Source organism: Oncorhynchus kisutch, linkage group LG9 (genome assembly GCF_002021735.2).
Source record: "Oncorhynchus kisutch isolate 150728-3 linkage group LG9, Okis_V2, whole genome shotgun sequence".
Lineage (NCBI taxonomy): Eukaryota > Metazoa > Chordata > Actinopteri > Salmoniformes > Salmonidae > Oncorhynchus > Oncorhynchus kisutch.
Window position 1 is genome coordinate 7,297,344 of NC_034182.2, and position 15,289 is coordinate 7,312,632.

Here is a 15,289-nt window from a genome sequence, read left to right on the forward strand (position 1 = left end):
TCAATTCAGTTTAGTTGAACATTTATTCAATAAACACTTTAAAACTGTCCCACTGGAATTGAGCTCCTGTCCAACTCATTGCGATTCCAGGATCTGTAGAGCAGACCCTGTGACATGTATAATATGAACATTCATCCAATTCATTTCCTGTCTGCTTGACTGTAGAGTTGACATGTAGACATCGTGAAGACATTGAGGCATTGATCCCCAGTCATTATAACCGATTTCAAATGGTGCTAGAAGGCTGTAAGGGGCTCTAAACACCAGAGGAAATCAGTCATCCTTTAAAGGGGAGAGAGAGAGAGAGAGGATGGCTCCAATAGACTGACTGACACTACCAGAGGCCCAGTGCTGTTCTCCTGTCCCCAAGAACACTGATTTCAAATGGTGCTAGACACTGAGAACATTAATCTAAACCACCATGTGAAACCAGCCTCTGGGGGAAGACTTTCCCTGCCGGACAATAGGGATGCAGTGGACGCACAGCAGTAGCAAATGATTTTGGAGGATACTTTGCTTATTTCTCTTTGGCCGTAATGACAAGTAGAAACTCTGTGTAGCAGTTGTGACATGGATGACAAGTAGATTTACAAAGACAGTCCACTCATGTGGCTCAGCATTTTTATGATTAACCTTAACCAAAACACCAACACAATAAGTATCAGTATAAATACATCTGTCAGTACAGAAAGTGATCGTGACAGTGCTTTGCTTTTGCCAGAAGTCATTCTGATGAATGTCGTTGCCATGGTAGCCCAGCTATGAGGACAGCTGACGGGTGACATCCTCCTCCACACTTCAGACACTACCCCTCTTAACAGAAGCGCTGTGAAGAACTGCAGTAACCTCATACAAACAATACCAAATCTTTAGATACTATTCTCTTCACATCAACATAAAGAAAACATAACACATTACAATATTAGACAGTATAGGACAATGATACAATTTTGTATGCACAATTCATGACAACAATCATTATCTATCAACACCTGTAACAAATACGTAACAACTATTTGTTATCTAACCAGTCTACTAGTCTTCTATTCTGGAACTCATCCAACAAACAGGTACACAATGTTACTCATCTACCCACCTGACTGTTGTTCTCAAAGCTCAGCAACCGCTCTGCCAACCAAGGGTCCTGCAAAAACACATAGAAACACCACATGACCACAGAGTGTGTGAGAGTGAGTGTAAGTGTGTGTTTGGGCAAACACTCCACATCCATGAGTAACCAAACAAACTACTCTCACAGCCACTAAACACTAGCCGTGTTATCCTACCTGTTTTACAGTGCTTGCCTCATAGCCTTACAATAGCTTCCTTATTGTGTCCTGCTTACTGTACCTGTCCTGCAGGTATCTATGAACATGGTAGGGCACAGGCTGCTGTCCATGTGACAGGGTGACACCACTCTGCACCTCCCCAAACCCTATTTCTATTTACAATGGGGCTAGTGTTGACAATGACATCATGACCACACACAGACACACACACACACGTGTTTCACGTAGGGCGTGGCAGGCACACACACACCTGTGTATCCCACCTGATCTTCATCATATCACATTCAGGTGGAGGAATGTACAGTGAGTGAACAGATCACAGCTGGGGTGTCCAATGTCGGAGAAAACGACTGGGACACAAAGAGCTCTGTGCTGTGTGGTTATGAGAACCGGGCCAAAACACTTAAGTAACCATGGTGTCGCCATGACAACACAGCTTAATAGCAGTCGGTCCAATCAATCACAGGTGTCTGAATGCTGGGTGTTGGATGACCTATAATGGCCATATAACATAGTATATGTCAGAGCATGTTGTAAAGAAAGAAAACAGTTGGATGGAACAGTATCGTCACCACGTGACACGTTTCTACAATCCTGCCTTTGGACACCAGGGGGCAGCATAACATCTCATAAACCACACAATACGTAGTCACCCACCAGCACCAGTCCGTGGCATGGTAGGGAAGAGGAAAGAGAGAAGCCAACCTCAAACCTAACAACAATAACACCCTGTGGGATGAATGAATAAGTAAGAGACACGTTTCACGCCCCCCCCCCCCCCCCCCCCCATGTGAAAGGAGCCCTTGTGGAGCGTTGGCCATTGTGCTCTCCCAGGAAGTGACATGCAGAGACAGAGACTCCCACACACCGGCCCGGCAGGCCCTAGCTGCCGCGGGTGACGATGATGTCACTCAGGGTTTCAAAAAGATCAAGAAAGAGAGAGAGTGACGGTGGTGTGTTTATATAACAGCCTGGATGGTGGTGGAGGGGGGTGGTGGGGTCATTTTCCTGAAAATGATATGAGATTCCTTTTTCAGGGAGAGGCCGGCCTATTCCTATGCTGGGTAGACTAGCATCTTTCTTTTGTCCAAACTTGTATGGGCACATCTGCCTTACGGAGCACCTATTTCATGAGATTAGACTTAATCTTATACACATCCAAAAAAGTGACAGAAGGTTATTCATTTGTTAGCTTCAGAAAAGCGTGGAAACGGTGTGTGCCGCAAGTCGTCAAACACACATAAACGCCTCACACAAGAGGAGGAGACATACAGACGGAGCGCTATGGACGTGGGGTGACTGTGAGAGGGTAGACTATGGTCAAGGTGCATAAGAGGAGGATGAATGATGAAAGGAGATGGGGGATGATGGAGGGTTGACACGTGTGCGCGTGTGTGTCGATACGTGTGGGAGGATAAAGGGACTATGAGTCATCAGTCAGAGCATCTTTCCCACCATGACAACACATCTAATATAATGCAAATCAGTCATTTGATAAATGTGAGAAACACTGTTCTGATGGGACTCACTATAGCAGAATAGAGAGGACACACTGCTGAGGTGTTAAAACAGTGAGTCATCCAGAGCTTTGAGGCCTGATGACTGACTCCTCTCTAAGTTCTCCTGTCTTCAACAGGCAGCACGTCAAACCCCTCTATCCCCCTGGGACGACATCATCACTGACCTGAGCGTATCCTTCATTCCCGTAAAGATAGCATCTGAGCCATTATATTGACATAACTGTTCCAGGAACTGTGTAGCGGAATGCAGTGCTGAAGAGGCTCAAAGGAGTGACTGGCATTTCAGTGATTAATAGCTTCTGACTACTGATTAATACTGTAACGACCCAGGGTCGTTACAATACCTTCCCTCCTAGTCTTTTCAGAGCCCCTGGAAACTCTGGCTTAAGTCCCTTAATTGGATTCCTGATCAAGAAAGTCAATGGAAAGTCAATGGGAGAAGCTAAAGGAGAAGGTTGCACATTGAAACAGATCTTTCATGATAGAGTACACAGCCAACATGCACAGGTGTCCATGATGTGAATATTGTGTGTGTGTGTTTCTGTGTATGTGTGTGCACGCGTGTTAATGTGCGTAGGATGTTACAAAACAAGAGTGCCAACTGAGTAATGATAATGAAGGAGACTGCAGCCCCGTCAAAGCCCCTGTGCTGTACAGTATGTGAACCGTGACAGATGACGCCATACGTTCAGTACAGATGTGGTGATAAGGCATTAAACTGGATGATGGGGCCATTCTCTGAGGGCCATTCCTGGAGTTAACCAATAAAGACCCTCCATTACTGGATAAGTGTCTCTGTCAGTATCTCTTTCCAGATGATGTTGTTAAGCCTAGCATGTATCGCTGGGCTCATGTGTGTGTTAATGTGCATTAGCGCGTGAGCGCTAGCTGCGCTATGGGTTCATGCATGGGCCATGCAGAGTAATAGGTTGTACTGATGGCAGGTATTAGCCCCTTGTGTGTTTGGAGCTATGCTAATGGAAGATCAGTCTGATGGAGGGAGAACAGAACATCCATCATGGTTGTGGAGTAAGTGTTTTTTAAACATCAAATACTATCTAACAAGCATCTATGCAGTAAGCGAGGAATACAGTACAGTGCCAGACACTTGAATGCCACGCACACACACACACACACACACACACACACACACACACACACACACACACACACACACACACACACACACACACACAAAAATAAGCCCACGTCCTAAGACATGATTTAAGAGTTCCTGGCTTTTCAGAACACACACAAGGCAGGCTGACGTTTCTCCATAACCCTCCAAAGTATTTTTCCACTGTCAGAGAAAAAAAGGACAATAACAAGTGCGTCTCCTCGCTTTCTAGAGAATCTTAAACATCTGGCTTTGTTTGGTTCCAGTTCCGGGAACGGGACGAACTTTGGTCCACTTTCTGTGCCACTTTAAGCCGGGAGGACACGTCTTTCACGGAAACAGATAAACAATCTTAACAGCCTAATTGGAGGAGGGTTAAAAAATAGCCCTCGTTTTTCTGCGGATGAGACTGAAAGGCTCTGGAAATGTGCGAGAGGGAAAAACAGAGGCTCTCTTCACCTCCGGCTCAGGAGCAGGCTGCCAGGAAGCCAGAGAGGGGGGGGGGGGGCCCAAGCCAGGAAGAGGGGGTGTGTTGTGGGGTTCTGGGTGATGTGTGTGACCCCCAGAGGGGCTGGATGACGGCAGGGTGAGTCACTAAACCCAGATGACGGGTGGTAGCAGAGATTATGAGGCAGTCAGGGCTGCTGTGATCAGCCTCCTGTTTATCTCCACACCTCCCAACTGACAGTGTGTGTGTTTGTGTGTGTGTACTGCAAGAGAAGGGAAAGGGGGGAACCATCCCCCTCCTTGGAATTAAGCTGAGACAAAACTCACACATTTTGACAAAGTGGTTCACGTTTACAGTAAACAAATTATACACAGATATGCTATCGTAATTTGATCACTGTGTTGTCGCAGAGAATTTTGTAGTGCAACAGGAAATGCAAATTGTAGTGTATTCAAGGTTTAAAACGGCTTGTTAAATTTGTAATTTCCACTTTAAATTGTCAGACTTAATAAAACATTTTTTTTAAATGAATCAACACCTCCAAAAATGTCCATTAATTACAACTTACATAATAATTCACATTTCCTGTTGCTGCAGGATTATTTTTCATTACATTCTTAGTCTCTGACAAACATCTACCGCAGCAAACTGAGGACTGTTATTTTTTTTACTAAAGCGCTAAAATCCATTTGAGATGAGACACATTTGCTTTTAATTTTGACACAGTTCTCTACGGCCCACAAACACTGAGTCACAACAACACTCAAATGTCAGAAAGCAGAATGTCTGTCAACATGGTGGCAAATAACAAAAACTCCACACACACACACACATACAGACACACACACACAGACATACAGACACACACACACACACAGTCCAAAAAAAATGACCGCAGGCGCACTCCCTGTTGGCCCATCGCCAAGGCAACTTCCCAAAAAGAGAGCTCCTTTTTACCGTAAACTCATTTTCCAGGAAACCCCAGCCGGCTTCAACAGCAGCCACGCTATGACTGTACAACATTGTTTATCAAGAGAGAAATATTCAAGTTCAGACATCTGATAGTACTGTGTAGGCGTGTGTTTGAGTGAGTGGGGAATGGTTGATGATTAGGCAAGAACTTTATGTCACGGTCTCCAGAGAAGAATATATAATTTCTCTATCATTGGAAATGCAGATGGAATATGAGCCAACTATTTCTGACCTCTCTGCCCGCCTCAATATCTAAAGGTTCAATCACTCTGTGTCGCAGTGCCACGAGAGAGAGAGAGAGAGAGAGAGAGAGAGAGAGAGAGAGAGAGAGAGAGAGAGAGAGAGAGAGAGAGAGAAACGCTCGTCTTCTTCTTCCGACGAGGAGTAAGAGATATCGGACCAACTTGCGGCGTGGTAAGTGTTCATAGCTTTTAATATGTAAAACTGAACACTACAAAATACAAAATAACAAAGTGAAAGAACAAACGAAAATCGAAACAAACGAAACAGTCCCGTGTGGCACAAACACTAACACGGAAAATAAATCACCCACAACTCAAGAGCGAAAGACAGGCTACCTAAGTATGGTTCTCAATCAGGGACAACGATTGACCACTGCCTCTGATTGAGAACCATACCAGGCCAAACACAGAAATAGAAAATAATAGAAAAACTAACAGACAACCCACCCAACTCACGCCCTGACCATACTAAAACAAAGACATAACAAAAGAACTAAGGTCAGAACGTGACAGAGAGAGAGAGAGAGAGAGAGAGAGAGAGAGAGAGAAATAGGTGACACTAGCCATGGGTGTAAGAATATCCACGTCCCAGAATGTTCTTTTGCCAGCGTATATGTACGTGGCTCCCAGCATATGATAAGCTTTGTCATAATATCATCTTTATCTGATTATTCCGTTTTTAGTGCACTATAAGTACTATATAGGGCCACTCCTCTAACGGTCATTAGAGAACACAGGTAGTGTGACGCAGGTACTCTCAGCAAAAAAAGAAACATCCTCTCACTGTCAACTGCATTTATTTTCAGCAAACTGAACATGTAAGTATTTGTATGAACATAACAAGATTCAACACCTGAGAAAAACTGAACAAGTTCAAAAGACATGTGACTAACAGAAATTGAACAATTTGTCCCTGAACAAAGGGGGGTTCAGAATCAAAAGTAACAGTCAGTATCTGGTGTGGCCACCAGCTGCATTAGGAACTGCAGTGCATCTCCTCCTCACAGACTGCACCTGATTTGCCAGTTCTTGCTGTGAGATGTTACCCCACTCTTCCACCAAGGCAGGTGCCCGGACAAGTTCCCGGACATTTCTGGGGGGAATGGCCCTAGCCCTCACCCTCCGATCCAACAGGTCCCAGACGTGCTCAATGGGATTGAGATCCAGGCTCTTCGCTGGCCATGGTAGAACACTGACATTCCTGTCTTGCAGGAAATCACACACACAACGAGCAGTATGGCTGGTGGCATTATCATGCTGGATGGTCATGTCAGGATGAGCCTGCAGGAAGGGTACCACATGAGGGAGGAGGGTGTCTTCCCTGTAACGCACAGCGTTGAGATTGCCTGCAATGACAACGAGCTCAGTCCGATGATGCTGTGACACACCGCCCCAGACCATGATGGACCCTCCACATCAATCCAGCTCCAGAGTACAGGCCTCGGTGTAACGCTCAATCCTTTGACGATAAACGCGATAAACAAAACCGCGACTCGTCAGTGAAGAGCACATTTTTCCAGTCCTGTCTGGTCCAGCGATGGTGGGTTTGTGCCCATAGGCAACGTAGTTGCCGGTGATGTCTGGTGATGACCTGCCTTACATCAGGCCTACAAGCTATCAGTCCAGCCTCTCTCATCCTATTGCGGACAGTCTGAGCACTGATGGAGGGATTGTAGGTTCCTGACGTAACTCGGGCAGTTGTTGTTGCCATCCTGTACCTGTCCCGCAGGTTTGATATTCTGATGTACTGATCCTGTGCAGGTGTTGTTACACGATGATCAGCTGTCCATCGGGTCTCCCTGTAGCGCTGTCTTAGGTGTCTCACAGTACGGACATTGCAATTTATTGCCCTGGCCACATCTGCAGTCCTCATGCCTCCTTGCAGCATGCCTAAGGCATGTTCACGCAGATGAGCAGGGACCCTGGGCATCTTTCTTTTGGTGTTTTTCAGAGTCAGTAGAAAGGCCTCTTTAGTGTCCGAAGTTTTCATAACTGTGACCTTAATTGCCTACTGTCTGTTAGTGTCTTAACGACCGTTCCACAGGTGCATGTTCATTAATTGTTTATGGTTCATTGAACAAGCATGGGAAACCCTTTACAATGAAGATCTGTGATCTATTTGGATCTATTTGGATCTATTTGGATTTTTACGAATTATCTTTGAAAGACAGGGTCTTTGAAAAAGGGCCGTTTCTTTTTTTTGCTGAGTTTAGTACATGAAGCACAGGTACACGGCAGCACAACCTGGTGGTGTCATAAATGTACACACATGCTTTTCCAGTACTATAGTCATTTATCACCGCTGTTTACCTTGTCAAAAACATTTGTTACTGGGAATAACTATCACACTGCTTGTATTGATCACCACCTCTTGTGTTTACAGTGTGCTGTCTGATCAGAGAGGGAATAAGGAAAGAGGAAGCCTACTCTAAGACATGCAAAGCCCCTCTTGGCACGAGCCAGAAGGAGAGGAGACACTCCATCATGCTCATTGTCATGTCGAACATCACGCCGGCTTCCTCATATCATAGAAGGACATAGATTCTCTAAGTATACAATGACGTATGTCATCAGCTGTGATGACGTCATCTGACTACCATAGAAGAGTGTGTCATCACTTTGAGGAGGAAAACAGTGTGGAAATATTATAGCCCATCTCTATTTCCAGACTTGAGGGTATGTTTTGGAACAAAAGGCCAGAAGCACTGAGTTCCAGTCTCCCTCACAGGAATTGTCCTCAACATTCTGCAGTTGCTAAGTGACCCCTGACCCTGTTGTTGCCGAGGGAACAATGATGCTAATAGGAGCTCTGACAGAGTGATAGCTATGGAGGGGTGTGTGTGTGGGTCGGGTGTGTCTATGGAACAGGCTGGCCTGGTTTCCCGCAACACTCAGGGCCTGATGTGTAGACACCCTTGGGGCCAGCCAAACAGTGGCCGCGCTCCATCATGTGTGGGAGCGAGAATCACCGCTTCAGAACTGAGAAGTCGTCCCAGGTGAATTTGACTCTTAAATATGGACTACCACACATAAACACACCCGATGACATTAGCAAAACCATTTGTTCCAACGGAAACAAACTGTTCTGGACGACCCCACATGGAAGTGATGTCATAGTCAAATCAAGTCACTTCCTGTGCTATTCTGAGAACACTCAATTGACGCCCACTGATGCTTTGTGTCTCTGTGTAAGGCCCACAAAAAACACGTCCCACGGAGGTGTATTTACCAGAGGTAGAAGAAAAGGGAATTCTCTGTTTTAAAGTTACCAGTATAGGAGAGGAGAGACACATAACTCATATTTACTCATTTGTTGACCTTTCCTTTACCCTAACCACAGTACTGGCCCCAACTCCCTCCATCCATCACACCTAAACAATCACCCCTCAATCTCTGTAACTCCCACTGCTCTCCCTCCCTCCCTCCCTCCCTCCCTCCCTCCCTCCCTCCCTCCCTCCCTCCCTCCCTCCCTCCCTCCCTCTCTCCCTCTCTCCCTCCCTCCCTCCCTCCCTCCCTCCCTCCGAGACGTAACAGGTATTCATTCCACTACAACAAAGCTGTGAGACGTGGCAGAGTGTGTGTGCATCACCAGAGGGATGGGTCAGAGCAGGCCAGATTTGGTTACCATCCACTGACGCACATTCACACAGAGACACACACAGATGTAAACAAATACACACACCCACAAAAACGCAAATGCGCATACTCTACACAATACCAACATACAATGAATAAATGCAGGCACTGACAGACACACAAATAAAAACATTCAGAATGGAAATACACACACACACACACACACACACACACACACACACACACACACACACACACACACACACACACACACACACACACACACACACACACACACACACACACACACACACACACACACACACACACACAAGTCATTAACAGGACATGACAAACGTATGGTCTTTAGTAAATAAATAGGTTTACTCACTGTCCCCTGTGGCGTAAAGTAGAGCTCTCCAGTTAGTCTGCTGACTTGATGGCTGCTTGTCATATCCTCCACAGCCTCCCATTTCCTGAGAAAGCACAAGGATACCAGCCGAGTCATCAATGTGTCAGTAGCTTTGATTTTGCGCTTGCAAGAATACGATGTATGGCTACACAAGACAAGAGGGTCAGTGGTGGGGAATATCAAAATGACCTTCCTCCATGGGTGACCCCTCCGTCCACTCCTACCTCTGTCCACCTGGGTGAGTCTGGCCCCTCTCCTGTCCTCTCCTTTCTCTCCTCTGACTTCTGCTCTACCAAACACAGAGGGTGTCTTTCTCAGCGACCAACAAAAACTAGTAGAGAAAAGGAAACCCACAACCATGTGAGAATGTATGGCACTGCTAAGTAGTGTGTGTGTGTGTGTGTGTGTGTGTGTGTTTGAGAGAGACAGTACCTTTACTCCACCCCCTCTGACACTCCCTCTCTCTCCCTCTCTCTCTCCCACACACACACTTCATGCCCACAGGCAGGGCTGCAGTGTGTGTTCCTGGGCACAGCGTGATGCCAAAAACTCAACTATAGGAAGCTGGAGAGGAGCCCAGCCAAGCCAGGACGACTGGGAATACCAGGAGAAATGGGAATAGCCACAGGCTTGGGCACACCACAGGGCTGTTGACAACCAAACAGCGAAGAGGAAGTTTAAACATCCACATATTATCCACAGATTATTGTCAATCCCACCTTTCAGTTCCCAAGTGTTAGCTATTCCTTAAAGAGCATAATCCCTCAAAGTACTGTGGGCGATTGTTGGTCAAGTGGGGCAATTCCAATGTAGCCCCAATTTAGTCTGTCTGTGTTAACAAAATGAGAGGCCTGTTTCCGTGGTGATGTAGGAACAGTGGAGGGTTCCACTCGTGTGACCACGTCTCATATCTTTGTACACACATGGCATTGTGGGAAACACACACACACAAAACACACACACACATACACACCACCAATGCAAACACAAAACACACCCACACAAACATCTCTTAAATCAACTCATGTACACATTACACATACGTAAACAACCATGCCATTGACCCTGACTTGTCTACCAACCCTGAAGTGGAGACCCAAGCTGACCTGACTTAATGTGGGCCACTCCAGAGGGCCACAAAGACAACTCCAGCCCCCTCAGCCCCCATACATCCAGAGCCATGAGAACAGGAGCTGCATTTTCAATTAGAGTGACATGCTCTATGGCCATGATTACACCCCACAAACACAATGCTAAGTCTGACCAGCAGAGATAAGAGTGTGTGTGTATGTGTATATGTATATGTATATATATGTGTGTGTGTCACCTGAGAGACGAGCAGGCTTTAAGCTCCCCTGGCCTCCCCCGTACAGTGAATCAGCCATACTGACAGAATGAGGCCTTTGTATTACAGCAGACAGACACACACACACAGTAGGACAATCCAGGTGTGTTCCTCTATCATCTGAAGGGCAGGGAGAAGGAAGTAGCCCCTACCTGAATTAGTCCAATAGAAATCACAAAATTTGACATGCCCTTACCTTGTATGTAACAGTGTTGCTTGTGAAGATAAAGGTTTACGAGTGTGTGGGCGTTGCAGCGGGTGTTAGGTCAAGGTACAGTGGTGCGTGCCACACCCACCCCTCCCAGCCATTCACATGCTGATTCCAAGAACATACGGAGGCGTGGGGAGGAGCCTCGCAAAAACACAAAACAAGCTGAGTCAACAGCTATAGTTACCTCAGGTGTAGGTGTGTGTGTGGGTGTGCCTCTGTGAGTTTGGTCTCAGAAACCAGAATGTTGCGCAATAAATCGCCATGGAATGTCATGCCCATTCCAATGTCCCTTGGAGTCCCTTTCTAATTGATATGGGCTCCTAACTGAGTTGACCCATTCACAACCATACAGTAGGTAGGTTAACTCCCTCTCTAGCCTCTCGTAATTCCACAGCAATCAGAGGAGGAGGAGATATAATGAAGATATAATACCTCTGTCATTATCAGCAAATAGACAGACTACATCATAGTTCCTTACTAATGACTAAGCACAGAGCTGCACCATATCATCACTAACCTAGCCAAAGTGTAGCCTAAAGCCAAGCTCTGGCAGTATGTGAACAATGAGTTCTGAGAATAAGCGGCAGCATTTGAGTAATCACACGATTGAATAATCACACAATCAACTTATTAAGATCAAGATCTGAATCTCCTCTGAATCTGTTCTGACTTGCAGTAATATGTTCCAATATGACTCCAAGTCCTTGAAACGAAAACACACTAACAAACTCCTGTTATATATTATAAACACAGAAAATTAAACTAGAAAAAGTTACCTACTGTTGCTGTGAGACTGTCAGCCACCTGCTCTCTTCACATCCTGTGTCCATTCTGAGAAAGAGGGAGAGATAGACAGAGAGAGAGAGAAGGAGAGAGGGAAAAAGAGCGAGGGATAGAGACAGAAGGAGAGAGTAGAAATAGAGAGATAATGGGAGAGAAAGGGGAGAGAGACTGAGTGAGAGAGAACAGACAAAGAGAGAGAGAAAGAGAGAGAGAGAAAAACAGAGTAAGTTCCAGTGAGCTCCAGAGGGGGGGGGGGGTCCCTGCTTGTCTCTCTTCCCCGACAGAGTCCCTCTAAGTCCCTGAGGCTGTGCTGGAGCTCTCCACTCAGCTGGTAAGTGTGTCTGTGGCGAGAGAGTGCGAGAGAGAGAGAGAGAGAGAGAGAGAGAGAGAGAGAGAGCGTGTGTGAAAGAGAAAGCGTGCACACTGCTCAGTCATACAGATCACAACAGGTCAAGTCATTCCTGCTCAGTGAGTCAACAGGCAGTGAGCCTCTCTCTCTCTTTCTTCCTCTCCCCCTCTTCCACTTATCCTCTTTTCTTTCCAATTCCTTCTTTCTCTGCCACTCTCCAAAACACTCTCTAAGATTCTCCCTTTACTCCTCCCAGTATATAGATTGGTTGTCTTCCTCAGTTGCAGTTCTTCTTAACTCACCTTAGTCAGTGCTGTTTCTGAGTGAAAACATCCTCTGGCTGCCATTTGTAATGGTTAGTGTGACTGTTGTGTTGGGATTGTGGTTGTAGTTATGATGGGCTGCCATTGTGTTGGAAAGCTGGGAGGGTAGAAGGGGGCAATGGAACCCTCAGTCTACAATCAAAAACATCTTATTGAAAAGATTTAACAGATTAAACAAAATGTTTTGGCTGGCCTTCAAAGGTTGTAATCATGGTGAGAGAGGGAGATATCGAGAGAGAGAGACTCGATGTTAAACACCATTTCACTGGAATGGAACCACATGGAGGCACTACGTCTACATTAGAGGTCGACCAATTCATCCGAATGGCCGATTAATTAGGGCCGATTTCAAGTTTTCATAACAATCGGAAATCGGTATTTTTGGACGCCGATTGGCCGATTTATTTTATTTAACGAGGCAAGTCAGTTAAGAACATATTCTTATTTTCAATGACGGCCAAGGTACAGTGGGTTAACTGCCTTGTTCAGGGGCAGAACGACAGATTTTTACCTTGTCAGCTCGGGGATTCAATCTTGCAACCTTACGGTTAACTAGTCCAACGCTCTAACCACCCGCCTCACGAGGAGCCTGCCTGTTACGCGAATGCAGTAAGAAGCCAAGGTAAGTTGCTAGCTAGCATTAAACTTATCTTATAAAAAACAATCAATCAATCAATCAATCAATCAATCATAATCACTAGTTAACTACACATGGTTGAGGATATTACTAGTTTATCTAGCGTGTCCTGTGTTGCATATAATCGATGCGATGCGCATTCGCAAAAAAGAACTGTCGTTGCTCCAACGTGTCTCTAACCATAAACATCAATGCCTTTCTTAAAATCAATACACAGAAGTAAATATTTTTAAACCTGCATATTTAGCTAAAAGAAATCCAGGTTAGCAGGCACTATTAACCAGGTGAACTTGTGTCACTTCTCTTGCGTTCATTGCACGCAGAGTCAGGGTATATGCAACAGTTTGGGCCGCCTGGCTCATTGCAAACTAATTTGCCAGAATTTTACGTAATTATGACATAACATTGAAGGTTGTGCAATGTAACAGGAATATTTAGACTTAGCGATGCCACCCGTTAGATAAATTAGTATTGTATTAAGTATTATATTAAGTTAAAATAAGTGTTAATTCAGTATTGTTGTAATTGTCATTATTACAAATAAATGTAAAAAATTGGCAGATTAATTGGTATCGGCATTTTTTTTGGGGTCCTCCAATAATCGGTATCGGTGTTGAAAAATCATAATCGGTCGACCTCTAGTCTACATGCAGACACACACCAGTGGAATGCTAGGAAGTTGCCTGTGATCCTTTCTCGTGGAGTATGCATGTTGTGTGGCCTGCGGTGTGTGTGTGTGTTGAGGGGTACCTCTCTGTTTCCCGGCAAAATAAATGAACCCTTACTGGTGGATTCCTCACTCCTGACTCACTTCACACCGTGCCGGAACACCTGTCTCACACACACACACACACACACACACACACACACACACACACACACACACACACACACACACACACACACACACACACACACACACACACACACACACACACACACACACACACACACACACAGTCTTGTACAACTAACCTTGTGGGGACACAAAATTCAGTCCCATTTACAATCCTATTTGCCCTTACTCTAACCATTACCATAACCCTAAATCCAACCCTAACCCTAAAACGAACCCTAAAACTAATTCCAACCCTAACACTAATTCTAACCTTAACCCTAAACCCCCTAGAAATAGCATTTGAACTTGTGGGGACAAACAAAATGTCACCAGTTGGTCAAAATGTTGTTCATTTACTATTCTTGTGGAGACTTCTGGTCCCCACAAGTATAGTTGAACATGTCCACATCCATGAACACATAAGTGCTCTGCATTTATGGTTCCATGACTGGACTATGAGTCACTGAGGTTTTCACTCTTGATGTTCTTCATCAGGTGCCAGCAGCCAGCACTGTGTGTGTGTGTGTTTCAGTGTGTGTGTGTTTGTGTGTGTGTGTGTGTGTATGTGCCACCACAACCCCATAACAGCCCCTGTCTTCCAGTCCATAACCCTTCACCTAGTTCTACATCTCATCCCAAGTCACCCGATACTCTGACCCTGTCCCTCTCACTTCCCACAACCCCCAGCAGCTATCTGCCTAATACCACCTCCTTCCTCCACCTGCTTCAATCTATCCCTCCCTCCATTTAATCATTCCCTCCAAACTTCCATTCATCTGTCAAAAACAGCATCATCATACAACACATCCTAGAACTAATAGTTGGGTATGTGTGTGAGGCAGAGTCGTAGTGAAAGAAGTGATGTGGTGTGTATGGCCAGTCCAAAACACACACACACACACACACACACACACACAAGCCAGAGCGCCCAAGACTGACTTAGAAATTGGACGTCTGTCCATCTCCTAACGACGCTGGGAAATGTCTTCTAAATTGTCCACTAGGGGCAAGAGTGAGCGCTATTACCATCAAGTTGGCTTGGGTTTTGGTAGAGCGTTGCAAATGGCGGTGGTTAATGACTGTAATCCCATGACTCGGGAAATCGAGGTCAAGTAGGCTCAGTAGCGGTGAGTGGGTAAAATCACTTGGGAAGCCAAGCCAGAAGAAAATGTCATATTACAACGTGTTGTTCTAATATAGTTGTTTGCTCTCTAACATGTTAGTTCA

The 15,289-nt window shown here is 45.4% G+C and overlaps 1 long non-coding RNA gene across 2 annotated transcripts; it reads right to left on the bottom strand.

The window, feature by feature from the left end:
• Positions 1-12,053, bottom strand: LOC116375261 (uncharacterized). Of its 2 annotated transcripts, XR_004210985.1 has the most exons (3): positions 11,913-12,053; positions 9,556-9,640; positions 1-1,144 (listed from the first exon to the last, which is right to left on the bottom strand). It is a non-coding gene; the product is annotated as an uncharacterized LOC116375261 (long non-coding RNA). The 2 variants fall into 2 exon arrangements; XR_004210984.1 differs by having other exon boundaries at positions 9,556-12,053.
• Between the last annotated feature and the right edge of the window lie 3,236 nt (positions 12,054-15,289).